At 39.5% G+C, this 14,588-nt stretch overlaps 1 protein-coding gene across 3 annotated transcripts in view; it reads left to right on the plus strand.

The window, feature by feature from the left end:
- The window catches only part of LOC111930550 (uncharacterized), a 211,447-nt gene that overhangs the window by 31,388 nt on the left and 165,471 nt on the right, over nucleotides 1-14,588 (plus strand). The window contains exon 2 of one of the 3 annotated variants that reach the window (XM_086892071.1): nucleotides 3,171-3,237. The exons of the other annotated variants lie outside the window; for them this stretch is intronic. The gene's annotated coding sequence lies outside the window, so the exon portion shown is untranslated. The remainder of the gene's footprint in view (nucleotides 1-3,170; nucleotides 3,238-14,588) is intronic. 3 annotated transcript variants of the gene reach the window in all.

Below are 14,588 nucleotides of genomic sequence, written 5' to 3' on the forward strand. Positions count from 1 at the left end.
ATCTACAGCAAAAACTGGCAGTCTCTCATCTACTGCCCTTCAAGGCTGCAGAACATAATGGTTTTTTGGAAACTGTTTTAAAAGGATGTGCTTCATATATTTCCTGTTTTCCAATCTTTTAGAAATATTATTTAGTAAGCATCAACCTGAGTTATTGTTCGGGGATAAGGATTTTTATATATTTGCATTTTTATTGAACATACATGAAAACATTGCAAAATTATTTCTAGTTGTGCACGCTACAAAATAGGGCAAAATACTTAATGCTTAAGAAAGCAAATTGAAAGCTTAAGGGACAGATTTTTTTTTTTTAACCTTCTTTTGCAACATTGCATAATTAACACTGGTGATGTATGAAGTGTATGGGAGTGTTTCATATTCTCTGTGGAGCAGAATTCTAGAATTGATAGTCCAGAATAATATCTTGTCATTCTCCTAAGCAATGTAAGTGAATATATTTTGCATGAAAAAAAATGCTGTATTTTGCATATATTCATATTAAGTGAAATTCTTACTTTAATAACATTTCAGGGCTGAAAATTATTCAGTGAAACACATTACAAATATTTTATACTGGAGGGTTTCTTTGAACTTCAGACAGCAGAGCAATATAGCTTGTCTTTTCTTCTTCCTCTGGGAACAGCTTCCACCCACCAAGTGGAATATTTACTCCGATGAGAGGTGCCTTTTTCTTTAATAGGGAAGTTTGATCATAAATTTTTGCAGATCTTGGTTTTAGATTACAAACTGTCTAAACCAGACACCTTGTTTTCCTGAGCACGCAGAGGAAAATCTTAGCATGGAACATATTGGTTCCAGGAATCCTGCAGTCATCACTTTATAAATGTGCTTGATCTCAGACTTGAGCAAGGGGGACCAAGCCATGATTTAAGATGATATTCTGCTATCCAAAAGTGAAATTCTGTCTCCAGCAAGTTCAGTGGAAACTTCATTATTGGTCTCAGTGGGGCCAAATTTTATTTTTGTTGAGGTATTGCGAATTGCTTTGAAAGCAATTTAGACTGGGAAAGAAGGTGGGGACAGGGGACAAATTGCTTTTGACCTTTTTCTTTTAGAAATTTAACAGAGACCATTGGCTCATTTCTGCCAGTACCTCCCAACACCTATCAGAAAATGTATTTTCTCTGAGTCACTATTAATTTTATATCATGGCATTTTATTTTATCATGAGAGACAGGGTTCCAAATGGTGTGATTTATAGGACATATATACCTAGGTAGATACTGCCTCCTGTTTTCTCTTCTCTATAACCCAAAACAAAGAGCCTTGAAGGGATATATTAAAATCTAAGTACCTGCTCCTAAAATTTGACTGACTTTAACAAAACCAGTAGCATGTAGGTAAACATTTCTAAAGGCCTAGGATGATTGATTTTATGAACTCATTCAATGCCTGTAGGTTGTGCTCTGTGGACACTCATAAGGATTTCTGATTAGTGTCATCATGCCCTCTATAAATCTATTTTCTTGGGAGTCTATAGCCTGGTAATAAAAACTTGTCCTGCAGTGAAAGGTCTTGGCATAATGGCAGAATTATTACTATTTTTACTGCATTTGAAAAGCAATTCTTGCACCTTGTCCCCATCCTCTTGAAACAGTCTTTTTTTTTCTTTCTTTCTTTCTTTCTTTTTGTGTATAATGCAACCCCAATGCATTTGTTTGGTGATTTAATTAGGTAATATTAATCTGTATACACTTCCTTTCATATATAGATTGTTGTGGACTGTGCAGGTCCAGCCTTGATGCTGTTATCTGCTTGTGTTGACCCTTGGCAGATATAGTCCATAGGGCTCTCACTTGGGAAAATCCGACAGCTTTCGCCTGTGTTCCTGTTGTCTCTTTCAGATTTGGACTCCCCAGATCAGGCTGGCTCTTTAAGATGCAGTGAGGAATCAAACCTTGCATTTAAGTGTCTTTCCAAGAGCTATGAGATGTCACACTGTTTTAAGACTTCAGGGTTCTTCAGCTGTGACCAGGAGCTCTTTCAGGCTTGGTCACCTGAAATTTTGTATATGTTGCACATGGCCCATAGGTCTGTTAAAAAGCACAGATAATTATTTGACAGGATCCACAAAACAGACAATATGACCCCCAATTTCTTTTGAGCCTGGCCAGTGCCTGCTGCTCAGAGTTAGTACAGGTACCACCTTGACAATTGTTGCTGTGCACTGCTGGACAGTGCTGCCTTCTCTGTAACAGGTGATGTTTTTGCTATCCAGGTAAATGAAGAGTTATTTTTATCCTGACTGGCCTCCTAGCGGCAGTGATTCCCCTCTGCAGCCAGCTCAGCAAGACATTTGCATGGGAAATAAATTCAGTGATTTATGTTTTAGGTCTGCCTGTAGAATATCCAATGTGTCTGTTGTTGAGAAAGATGCTCTGCTACTCCCTTTTGAGATCAGGAATGGGCTTTAGCTAAACCTGTGCTTTATTTATTTGTGGAACTGGTATAAATCATTTAAAAAAAATTCTGCAAAAAAGTTGCAATATGCTTGCCTAAAAAACCTGCTGAATGTAGCATCTGATTGCAGGTAGTTAAGAGCAACAGTGTCTAAAATTGCTAAAATTTAGGGAGTGGGTAGGAATTGGTAGATGCCAATTCCTGTGTGAGATCTGGAGGCAGCACTATTCCCAGCTTGGCCAGGCTGGTGCTTGGGTTCTGCCTTTGCATGAGCAGGAGAGGAGAATCTGCCACGGGGCAGCTGCAGGAAGATCAGTAATCAGATCCCTAATAACTGCAGTGGCTGCTGCAGGCACACTTCTGAGCAAATAGATTGCACTGGAGCAACGCAGTGCAGAGTGATATTGTGGGTTAGGCAGACTGAAATAACGGGATGGAGTTGAATGAAACCGATTAATTTTTTGATGGCTTTAGCTGGTCGCGTGCCAAAACTTATTTTCTTTTATCTAGCGATAATAGTTGTGATATATTAAGAATAAACAAGATTATAAGGGAGTTTTCATTAGTAGTAAAAAGGCTGTTTCATCTTGCTTTTCCTCTTGTTTTTCCCATGTATAATTTTAGCTATAACTTCAACAGTTTATTAGCTACAGCTTCTTCAAAAAAAAACAAGCAAAAAACACCCAAAACACACAAAACCAAGGTGGTAATACAATATTATAGGACAATTTTGGTTTTTTGTGTTGCAGAAATGATACTGCTCATTAAGATCTGCTGAGAAAGAGGTGGGAATACGTCTGTGGAGAAAGACATATGGTAAGAATTTGTGATTAGAAGAAAAACATACAGGACTGTCATCCAAGTTAAATGCTGATGGATCATGGATCAGTCTTTATCTGAGGGCTCATTTAGCCCTTAGGTATGGAGTAAATCTGTGAGTGCAGGGCTAATGGTGATTATTGCTCTGATGGATCATCTGCTCAAAAATAACAATTGAAAGGGCCTTCCTGAATTTGCAACATCACCTTATCCCATGGGAAAAATGCATAAATGAGAAGAGCTCCATTATGAAATGGAGATGTGTGGAGCAGTTTCTCTCTCCATTATTTTCCAGCATTTCATTTGTTGTTATGAAGTCTTAGCACTAAAACCTGAAATTTTGTATCAAACTTCAGCACACAAATGTGGTTACTGGTGAAAGATGCTTATTGGATTTTGGTTTATAAGAACGAAAGTATTTGGTGCTTTACTGATGGATTCAGAACAGCTATCTGGTGTAAGTCAGCTCTGAATAGGACGTAAGAAACCCAAGAGTTACTTCTTCAGCAAAGTCAAACTAAATTTTGGCTTTTAATTGTTTTTATTTTGTGAACTTACCATCTTGAATCTATGATTAAAACAAAGGTCTTGTTGTGAATCATGAAAGTCAACTGAAATATAACCCAGGAGTTTGGTGTGAAAATTTTCATTTCAAGGAGCAGATACATAACACTGCTAATTTGTCAGAGATGCTGGGTTTCAGCTCTGAAAGTTGTAGGTGAAATTCAGATGTCTTCACTAAGATATCAGAAACGTTGATATCAAAGGCTGGGGAAGTCACCCTAGATTGACTTTACAGTCAATTGAGGAAAAATGGACACCTTCAGAGAGTGATTCATCTGGGCCTAAAATAGGCAGGTCAGACAACTTTCCCCCTGGAGATGCCTGTTTCTCTCCATTGACTGGAGGAAAGCCTGCAGAGACAAACCCAGAATTAAATGTGTAACCTTTCAGTGTCTAAAGCTAGGTTAGATGAATCTCTCCCTGTGGGAACAAGGACAGGCTCTGCCAGCTGTGCTAGAGGTGAGGAACAGCTCCAGTGGGATTGCTTCTGCAGGGAATTGAGAAGGTCTGGCTAAGAAATTCTTGGGGTCCTCAAGACAAATGATCTCAATGAAGGCATATTTTATTCTGTTGAGTGGGAAAAGTTGCTGTGGGATTTTTTCAAAAGCCAATGGCTGTCTGTTATTTTTTGTCCCATTTGCCTTCCCCATTTGTATTGTTGCAGTGTAGATAATAGTGGCTATCCTGTTAATCCAGTAAGCATAGAGGAACTGGGTAGACTTTTTTTAAAGGCTGACAAGGTATGCTAGCTTTGGAGAATGTCTGTGAGATTGAAGATACAGCTAAATTTGTAATCAAAATCCTTGCCTGTTTAAAAAAATAAAATTAAAAAAAAATTGAGGAGGATATGGGAATGAATGGCGGTGCTGTTTTATACAACATTTGCTGTTAACAGAGTTAACAGGAAATGTTAATCAAAAGGATATAATATTATGAAAATATTTAGAGAAAAATTGGTTTGGGGTAGTTTACAAATTAGAAAAACAAGGTTGCTCAGATGACCCTTGCTTAAAAGGGAATTGCCCTGAGCACTGGGCTATACTGTTATAGAATATGTTCAACCTTTTAGGTCATAGGAATCTTTTCATGCTGAACTCCTGTAAATACAAAGCAGTTTGAACTTAACAGGAGCACAAGGGCTTTTTTTTGCTTCTTCCAGAAATCCCCAGTAGTGGGAGGATGGAAAAAGTCCCAATAGTATTTATGACTTTTATTTTCTGTTGTTCAGAGAACCTGCCAAACATATAATAATTAGAACTTTGTGCTTGAGGTCATAGTGGTTCAGTGAATTTATACCTGAGCTGATGTTTTCAGTTACAGAGTGTTCTGAATTTTCTGACAGTCATAGATGGGGTAAAGTGGCTCAATAGTACAACACACTTGTAACCTGCTGTTATTTGTTTTTTGTTGGGGTTTTTTCATGTCCTGACAAATGCTAAAAGTAGGACATAGATTGTTCCAGATCTTGAATGTACCAAGTGACTAAAAAAAAATTCCAAGGAATAGAGGAAGGAAGCTTAAACTTTTACAACTTCTTACATCTTCTCTTGCTCATATGTCTGCAAACAAAGTTCTTTCTTATTTAAATATTTCCGAATGTAACCGACCACATCAAATGCTCCATATGAGTTTAGCTGCTTCTAATTTACCAGGAAAACAAGAGGAAAGTGCATAGAAGGCAGGCTTCATTCTTTGAACTGAAATTGTGCTCTGCCTTCATTAGTAGTGCTAAGATCTCTAAACAGATATCAGTGAACCTTTGTAAATTTAAATTTAGCCAAGCATGTTGCATAATACTCTGTATTTCTCTTCACACAACTGAGAAGTGAGGTAGTTCTGAGCACGTGCTGGCAGTTGTGTGCATGTTGCTAATCAATCTTGTGTCTACAACTTAGGGGCTGCTTCACCTACATTTACTTTTCATTTAGCTCTTTTCAATTACTCATTCAAAAATCTTTGAAGACTGTTCCTCAGACTTGTAATCTCTCTTCAGTGAAAATGAGTGGAGCCACAAAGAGAACTAGAATAGAATTCATTCTCTTCTGTGTAAAAGAGAATGGATAAAAGCTTGACTTTAATACAGGTATGTGATAACACTGCTGTTATAAGGCACCTTTTGACCACGTGGCAAATGAGCTGAAGTAAATCTGCTCCTTATCATGCAAGGCCTTCCTAATTAATGGGGGAAATCCTTCATCAGAGAAAGATGAAGAAAACTGTCTGGACCTGAGTACACTAAAGCTGGGAAAGGGCAAATTTCCCTGTGCTTCTGTGGTTGCTACCATTTGCAATCTGGAGGCAGGTAAAGCTGTTGAAATAGGAACACTGCTTTGAATGCCAGTGAAATTGAGGGAGTGGGATAATTCTTTCAGAAGTAGAGAAAAGAATTTTGCCTTCACTAAAAATCAGGGATTGTCTTTCCTATACTGGGATGGCTGGAAAGTAATTTTATTGATCTATTTGAATCCAATTCACTTGGAGTGTAACTTATTTACTTGAAAAATATTTATATGGAAACATACAGTGGAGCCTCTTAGCTACACTGATTTTCATCACAGTGGCAGGCCTTTTCCCAGGACTGCCATGATCTGAAAATAGTCTGTATTTTGAGTTTTACAGAATATCTTCCTGAGTTCAATTTCAGAATAATTGCAGTTCTGTTATACTTTGAAAATAGTAACTGTTTGCATGGAGTTTAAGACATGTTTCAGGGCCTGACATCCAGTGAAATTTCTCAGGTTGTCAAAAGGATGGTTTGAGTAACTCTTTTAGAAGTTCAGTTAGTGGAAGGGCATGATAATTTTTGCCCTTGGAGGACTGATTACATGATTAGCCCATTCAAAATCTGTATCACTAGGCAGGTATTTCTTTGCTATGGACCCTCCAAACTTAGCATATTCATCATTTTGAGAAAATACTCATCACTGCTGGATTTACCAGAAAGTTACACCTTTTTTTTGGGTGTTATCCCAATGTTCTGGTGATAGAAGGATTGGAAAAAATTCTGTGTTGCTTCAGTGACTGGATGTAATTTTTTTTTTTCCCATAAATTTCCCATGAAATTCTTTCCTTGCTCAAGGGGATTTATCTCTATCAGTTATAGCAAAGGACATGCTTAAGTAAAAGTATTTTGGGTGTAGATATGGAATGCTCAGATCTGACAAGGTTAGCCTGGAAAAACTGGATATGGGGTGGCTGCTGGTCTAATTACCCTTTCCTTGTGGAGTTCAAATATTGCTGTAACAAACAGTGACTCGAGCAAACACAATGGAGATTTTCTTAAAGAAATGAGACAAGAAGTGAAATGGAGGGACATGTTGGGTCTGTGTTGGTTGTTCTAGTGAAGGCAGTATTCAAATGATGGCAGGCTTCTTCCTAAGTCTCATCATTTTCTCTGGGAGTATATTTGATAAGTGTTTTACTTCAGGAGAAAAGAATATTTGTTCCCACTCGCCCTGCTTTGATAGTAGTCATGGAAGTCTTGGAAATGCAAGGCCTGACACATCCACGTGGGTCCAAACCTGGGAGGCTGAGGTGAATGTATAAAAACTAATAAATATCACCTTAGTGCATGGGTACTGAGAAACCTCATTCTCTCCATGCTTAGCAAACAACCTCTGTGAAAGACAGAGGTTTTTGTCAGTACACTTGGTTATCCTCAGCCAAAGTGGTCTCCAAAACTTATGTTGCCAGCTGTAATGGATTGATGTTTTCTGGACAACAGTCCCTTGTGAGCCTTATAAAGGGAATGTAGAGTGAAGGGTTTCCAGTATTATAAACTTACCAAGCATGTTTTACTTGAAACATGACTTGCCTTGATCTTGCTTTCTTTATATCATCATCCCCATCTCACTGGATTTGTCTTTCATTTTATGGGAAAAATTTTGGATGCAAAGTCGATTTGATGAAACATTTTTCTTGAATGTCATCGTGTACTTTCTGTGAAAGTTTGCTGCTGCAGGGACTGCAAAATTTAGCAGTAAACTGTCATGATCTTAAATGCTCAGTAGCTGGGATATAGTAGGAATGTAATTAGAGAAATGGAAATGGGCAAGCAGTATCAATACAGAACAGAAGCAAGGTGTTGGCTGGGAAGAGCAGTAAACCCTTTCGAAATAGAAGTTTTAGTATTTAATGACCTCTAACTGCTGTCTAACTGACAAATATAATCTAGTGCTGGGGAGAGCTCTTGACCACCTCTGCTGTTTGTAATAAGGAAGGATCAATTCCCTCATCCATAAGCACAGTGTGAGTTGTAAAACTTTCAGTGTCATTGGAGAGGCCCTGGCACCTCAGCAGCCAGCTGAGCTGGTGGGGTGTAGATAACCTTAGCACTGAGATGGTTCTATGGCCTTTTCTGCAAAGCAGAAAAACTTGCTTAGGTTACATAAGTGATTAAGAATATCTCTAATTTGTGGCTCTGAGGAGTCATGACAGCCATTCATCTATTTTCTCTGTGTGTGGACAGCTTGCTTAGGAGTTTTTCTTTCCAACCACCTCAAAAAGTTCTTTGGGGAAAGAAAATAGAATAACAGGCTCCAAAACTATCATAAGTATTAGAAAGCATAAGGATCAGAAAGCAAACAGACCAGACTTTCACAAAAATACCAAACTTAAGGACTTCAGAAATAATATTCTAGGCTTACTGAAGTCAGCAATAATTTTATATTTTCAAAATTGACAAACTAGTATGTCACTCAGACTTTGTTTGGAAAATTAATTTTTGAATTTTTTTTTTCTTAAGTGATACCATATTCAGCTGAAGTTCTAAATCACTGCATGCTCTGTGTTTGTCAGTGAAATACTAAGTGTTCCATTTTGTTCCTAATGGAACTCTTGTATGTGTTTGTGTGTAGCCTGCAGTTTTACATCTGTCCCGAGATGGAAGCTGCTTGCTCCGACAAGGTCAGGTTGGGAAGGAGGCCACATTCCCTGAACAAGAAAGCCAGGAGGCCAGAGCATGCCATTTCATTAGACAGCTCAGGACTCTCTTATAGAAAAGGAGGGAGAATGAACGCTATGGAATTTAAAATAACTATTTCAGCTTTTCTGTAGCTTGGAAAATGTTGCTCTTGGGCAATATTCTGTTAATGATCGCTATTGGGCCAGATGTTCAGCACACGTAAATGAGTGTATTTCCATTGACTTCAGTGGAACTAGGCCAGCTTACCCCATCTGAGAATCTGTCCCCTCAGTTTTCTTTCTAAACCAGTTGTGATTTTAGATAAGGACTTGCAGTATTATCTGTCATAGTTCTGGCTTCCAGCAGAGGAGAAGAAAATTAACATTCTTATTTGCTTCATCAGTGTGAGAACAGATTAAACTGTGACAAAGAGTCAAAGTAATTCAAATAATCAAATTTAAGAATGTGAAATGTAACAGACTTGCTTTGTTTTGCAGTGGGTATTTTGTCTGTCAAAACAAAACTTCATAGTTTTCTAGATGTCTGGCTAGTTCTCCAAGCTTCTGATGCCTCTTAGGCCAGTGGGGTGGAATAAATTGAACACATTAACCTGAAAAAGATCCAAAATTTTTGTTCTTTGTTGTTGAGGTTGTTTTTTATTTATTAATAAATTAAGACAGACTCCTGTAGGGGCTCTAAGGAATGGGACAAACTCTGTGAACAGGGTGCATTCTCCTGCCTTTCTATTCTGCTCCCATTCAGCACTTATAATGGTAATGAAGTCTAATTACAAATGCATGTGACTGCCTGTTGTAATCTGTCAGTGTTTTTCTGAAAAACCTTGTGCCAGTTCTGTATTGGTCATTAGATAATAAGGATTGATAAAACGTAAGGGGCAAAGTGTTAAAAATGCTACTATCGATTAGAACGCACCTTAATAATGAAACCATGGGCCTGGGGACGAAAGCCATGGATCATTTTGACAATTCGGCCTTAGATTGTGGATGAGACAGAGTGGGGACAATTAATCCCTCAGAGCCACAAATCACAAATAAAGTAGTTGCAGCTCATTACAACCTGACCTTGCTAAACGGCCTTGAAAACATAAGTGACCTTCTAGTATTTGAAAAGATTACAAAGCTCTATTGAGAAATATAATTTATTTCTTTTTTTTTTTTTTTTTAATGCTTGGAAACCACATGGCTTAATTTTAACCAATGTTGATGAAAGAAGCTTTTAACTACACCATCTTTCAGGAACCAAATTGCTAACGTCTCATGGAACTAATGGCAGTACTGCAGGGCAATGTTTGGGAAAGATCTTAAAAGTCAAAAGTCTTGATCTGTGCAATTAATCAGTGGAAGTTTGTGCTGCAATAGCTTTGAAGAAACAATAGTTTCAATGAACTGTCTAGCAGTTCCACTTAGGGGCTTTTATAAATATTATGGTGTTATTGGAGCCCTGCATAATTGCAGGAAAACATCTTTGTACAGTCAAATCCAACTCCAAAACCTGGGAATATGTTCAGCAAAGTATTTCATGAACTCCCTTCATGTTCCCACCTTAAATGGGAATAAAGAAGAGGTCATGTATTTTGCATTTCTGCCCTTTGACATGCACTGCAGATGCTCTTTGGCTAACTGACTTGAGTGCCTTGTCATGGGCCAGTGCATATGGAAATCTCCAAAGATTCCGTCTGAGTTTCTGATGGAACAGTCTGCCTTAACTTGATCCTTAATGCTGAGTCAGGTTCATCTTTCTACTGACTGTGGTAGGAGGAGTTAACTTTTAGCTCATTCCTGAGAAGAGGTAACGACCTTGATGTTGTCTTAACAAAAAAAAATTATGTTTAATTCATTAAATTAATGAATTTTGAGCACGTCCTGATTTCACTGTGCTTTGGACTAGGCCCATGTGTGACTCTGCTCACTGCTCCTTCCTTCCAATGCACCTGAATGAGGTGTTTCTAAGTGTCCTCACCGTGCATGAATTCCAGCCTCCCCCCAGGTTCTGCATCGCCTGCATTAGATAAATGCAATTCCTTTAAAACCCACTTTTCTGTAAATAAAAGAGGCCTGTGGCTTTCTGTGAGGTCTTTACTCTGTTCTGTACAGGAGATGGGGTCTGCTCTGGTGCTGAGGGCAACATTAAGAATGCTCTACACCCAGACCTTGTGATTGTGGTGAGAGAGTGGTGACTTTCATGATGTCAGTGATGGCTGTGGGGATGGAGGCAACAGCTCTGAGTTTCCCCGTTCTCTGATGTTCAGACAAAAGCATCAAACATCTTATGGTAGTGTGGAACCACTACATTAGATCACAGATTAGTGAGGCATGCTGAGTCTGAGAAATGGCACTGGATGGATAATATTTTCTGCAAAAGTGGAGTTTTCAAGATCGCTCTAAAATGCAACCTTACGTAGAGGACACAGCAAATCCCTGTTGAATGCATCATGTGCACAGTAATTGCAGTCCCTGGCTGTGTGGAGAGCAAGGTGAAGGAATCTCCATGCTGCTGCTGCTAAAGAAGTTGTGACAGCACCTGGACTTAGGTTGTTTTACCCTGGCATTTCCAGGACTGAGGTTTAGTTGTGGTAGAGCTCCATCCTTGACTCTGGGCTCAATGACAGCGCTTTTGGCATTGGAGTGACAGAGAGAAGTCTGTGTGCTACCACTGTAGTAATATATTGATACTGGCTCTCCTTTTATTAGCTTGAAACAAAATAGATTAGATGAACAAAAGGGATTCCTTGGAAGCTCCATTCAATTATTTCACAGTGACAGCCAGGGAAAAACTCAGTCTATCCCCTGGATGTAGCAGTTCCTACTTCTGACCAGAAAGCATTGTGACATTTTCAGCACATCAATGGCTAAGTTTGGGTTAACACTTCATCTCCTGACATTCCAGTCAACATTGCCAACTTCTTTCCAGAGACTTCTCCACCAGGGGTTCAGCTGTAGTCAAGGTCTCCTGACAAGGATAGTCCTGGCCATGCACTTATAGGGGCACTTTGTGGGGCACAACAAACTCAATTACTGGTCATAGGATTGAGAAACAAATGCAATAAAATTGCTCCTTGAAAGAGAAAAATTCAAGCATTTATTAAGTAGATCAAGATGCTGAGAGTATTCCAGTATAGAAATGGACAGCCAGAACTATTTGACACTTCCCGTTTTCCTTTTTGAGTGGGAATTTAAACAGCACTTCTGATAGCATCAAAGGTGCTTTAAGAATCAAACCAAAAGTTTCCTTTACCTTTCTTACTTAGTAGCTCCACTTAGTGGGATAACACAGGATTTCCCTCAGCACCTTTTACCTGGTGCTGTGGTGCTCATCCTCCTTCCCTCCATCCTGTGGATCCTTCAGGCACACAGGCCATGGATTGCTGCGAGGATGTTAGAGACTAACAAGTGCACTAATTGCAGAGTGGGAAAGAACCCCTGCTGATTCTCAGCTGAGTTATCCTCGTAGTAAACCTTATGTCTGTGAATGTTTCTCTATCGAGTTCTTGTGTAGTTGTGATTTCCTTTGGAAATTCCTGGGTCATACGGAGCAGTGAATCACAGCAGCTCAGCACGCAGCCTTCCACCTTCATGGATGACACTCTTTCTGCTTGGATTCAGTCAGGCCTCCTGTGCAGGCTTTCTGCTGTTTCATTTGATTTCTGCCTTTTGGGGATAGATTAATCTCCCTGTGTACTCTGTTTACTAGGGGATGTGATTTTCAGGAGATATTAGGCATGCTTGAAGAGTACTTTGGGGACAAATTCTTCAGAGGAGCAGAGAAATCTGGCTTCAGGAAGGTGAGACGGCAACTGTCCTTTATATAAAAGCTTGAAGTACTACTCAAAAGCTGAAAGCAAAAATAGTTGAAGCAGCAGAGATATTTTGGTGCAGAAGGAGCAGAGAAGTGATTGTCAGTGCAGAGCTGTGATCATGAATAAACACTGGCCTTTCAAGGGTGCAATGTCTTCTCCAAGCAGGGAAAACTCCTAATAGCTGTCCTTTGAAAGTGGTTATTTTGGAGAATGGAGTAAGAGTTATAGGCATGCATTTGGCATTTGTGTGTATACCCTGCCAGTGCTCCAGACATTTCTGCACTTGACTTTGTCTAATCCAGATAATGTTCAGAATATTGGCTATGTAATATGTGCAATATTTGGGCATTATGTCAGCTCTGTAAGTTACTGCAGTGAAAATTAATAACTTTCTCCTTTGTAATTAAGCACTTGTCTCTCTTGTGGCCTGCTGAAGCAGTGAGCTAAGAAGGAGAGAGGATTCCCAGGTCCAATTGTGTAACCATGGAGCTGCTGTCCAGATCACAGCATCTCAAAGGAGCAGAGGGCTCACTGGAGAGAGCTTCCCTGGATAGCCATCACCCCAGGACACCATGGGACCCTGCTGGCTAGGGGAGAAGCAGAAAGAACTGATACACTGGGAAAAGGCACATCCAGCTCTTGTAGGTAGACCTTGGGAACAAGGAGGTGCCTGTTCCTGGGGCACGCATTTGGTATATACAAAATTTCCAGTGTTTAGCTGCAAGTTTTTTCCTTCCTTATCTGGTAAAGATGACATTGTATCTAGAGAAGAAACCTGTTTTTTCAGTTCCCTAACTAAACAGTCATATTTATGTCAAGTATCCACATCCAGTGCTCTTCACTACTTAGAAGTCAAATAATGTTTCTCACAATGAAAGCCAAAGGTGGTACTTCAGCTTCCTTTCAGTTGGTATACTGAGCACTGGCCAGCCTATTGGATTGATGTGATGAACCACATGGATCTCAGATCAGGACTAAACCATGTCAAATACAAAGTCTTGCTTGGGTACTTCATGTTTTTCTTCTGTAAGTCTATAAATGCACGTACAAGCTCTTCTCTCCCCCTTTCTATGTACCATAAAAGAAGCTAATAGCATAACAGTTAATGTCACAAGTGACCTATTTTAAAACATTACTTAGAGTTACTTATTTCAGCACTGTCTGTGCTGGAATTTTCTATTTTGGATGCCTGCCTCAGCCCACTTCTGTCTGTTTGAAATGAAAAGAAAGTCCTATTCTTTTCAGAAAAGAAGGCAGAGTAAATTTTGCGTGTTCTTATATATTTTTGATCATCTCCATCACACTATTCTTCAGCCTCAATCTAAAAGTTTTGCTGGATTTTTATCATTTGCCATTCCAGTGAAAATCCATTAGGGAAAACACTGAAAAATCTGTTTTTTCACTGGTTCAGTAGAGATTTGGTATGTGAATTCCCTGAAATTACTGTCTGTACAGCACATGTCAAGCATGATATTGCAAGTGTTGAGCAAAATCTTGTCAGGGATCACTTTTCATTAAATTTTAGGCTATTTTGGCATGAAGCAGTGGAAGTTCAAGCATCTGCTGGCCCAGAGCAGTGCAGGACTTGGTGCTGGGAATCCTGAGGTGAGGAATTCCACTCCTGGTTCCAAGTACAGTGCAGACCATTAAGGCTGAAAGTGAGGAGATGCTCCTGGGCTTTTGAGGTTCCCTTTTACAGCTGCTCAGACTGAGGTGGAGGAAAACCTCCTGAGCTGAGGAGCTGTCGAGGGACTTGGCTGGGATGGGACCTTAAAGGAAGCAAGAAAGGACTCAGGTAGGCATGGTGCCACTGACATAAGAGATGGCAGAAAAATTGGAGGATGTGGATATAGGTTGGGATAGGAGGTAGAAAGAAAAGAGGTAGAATTGGAAACCCGAGGGCAATGCATAGGAGAGAGGCTGGGACTAATAAATAGGCATAAGAAGAGGATTATGTACTCCTAGGGTGAATCTGAGCACTAAACAGAAAGTTAGAATGGGAAACTTAGACTGGAGGAATTTAGGGGCTACATTTGCAAAAATATTCACGCAAGGCCCTTGTCC

Source organism: Cyanistes caeruleus, chromosome 6 (assembly GCF_971803275.1).
Source record: "Cyanistes caeruleus chromosome 6, bCyaCae1.hap1.1, whole genome shotgun sequence".
Taxonomy (NCBI): domain Eukaryota; kingdom Metazoa; phylum Chordata; class Aves; order Passeriformes; family Paridae; genus Cyanistes; species Cyanistes caeruleus.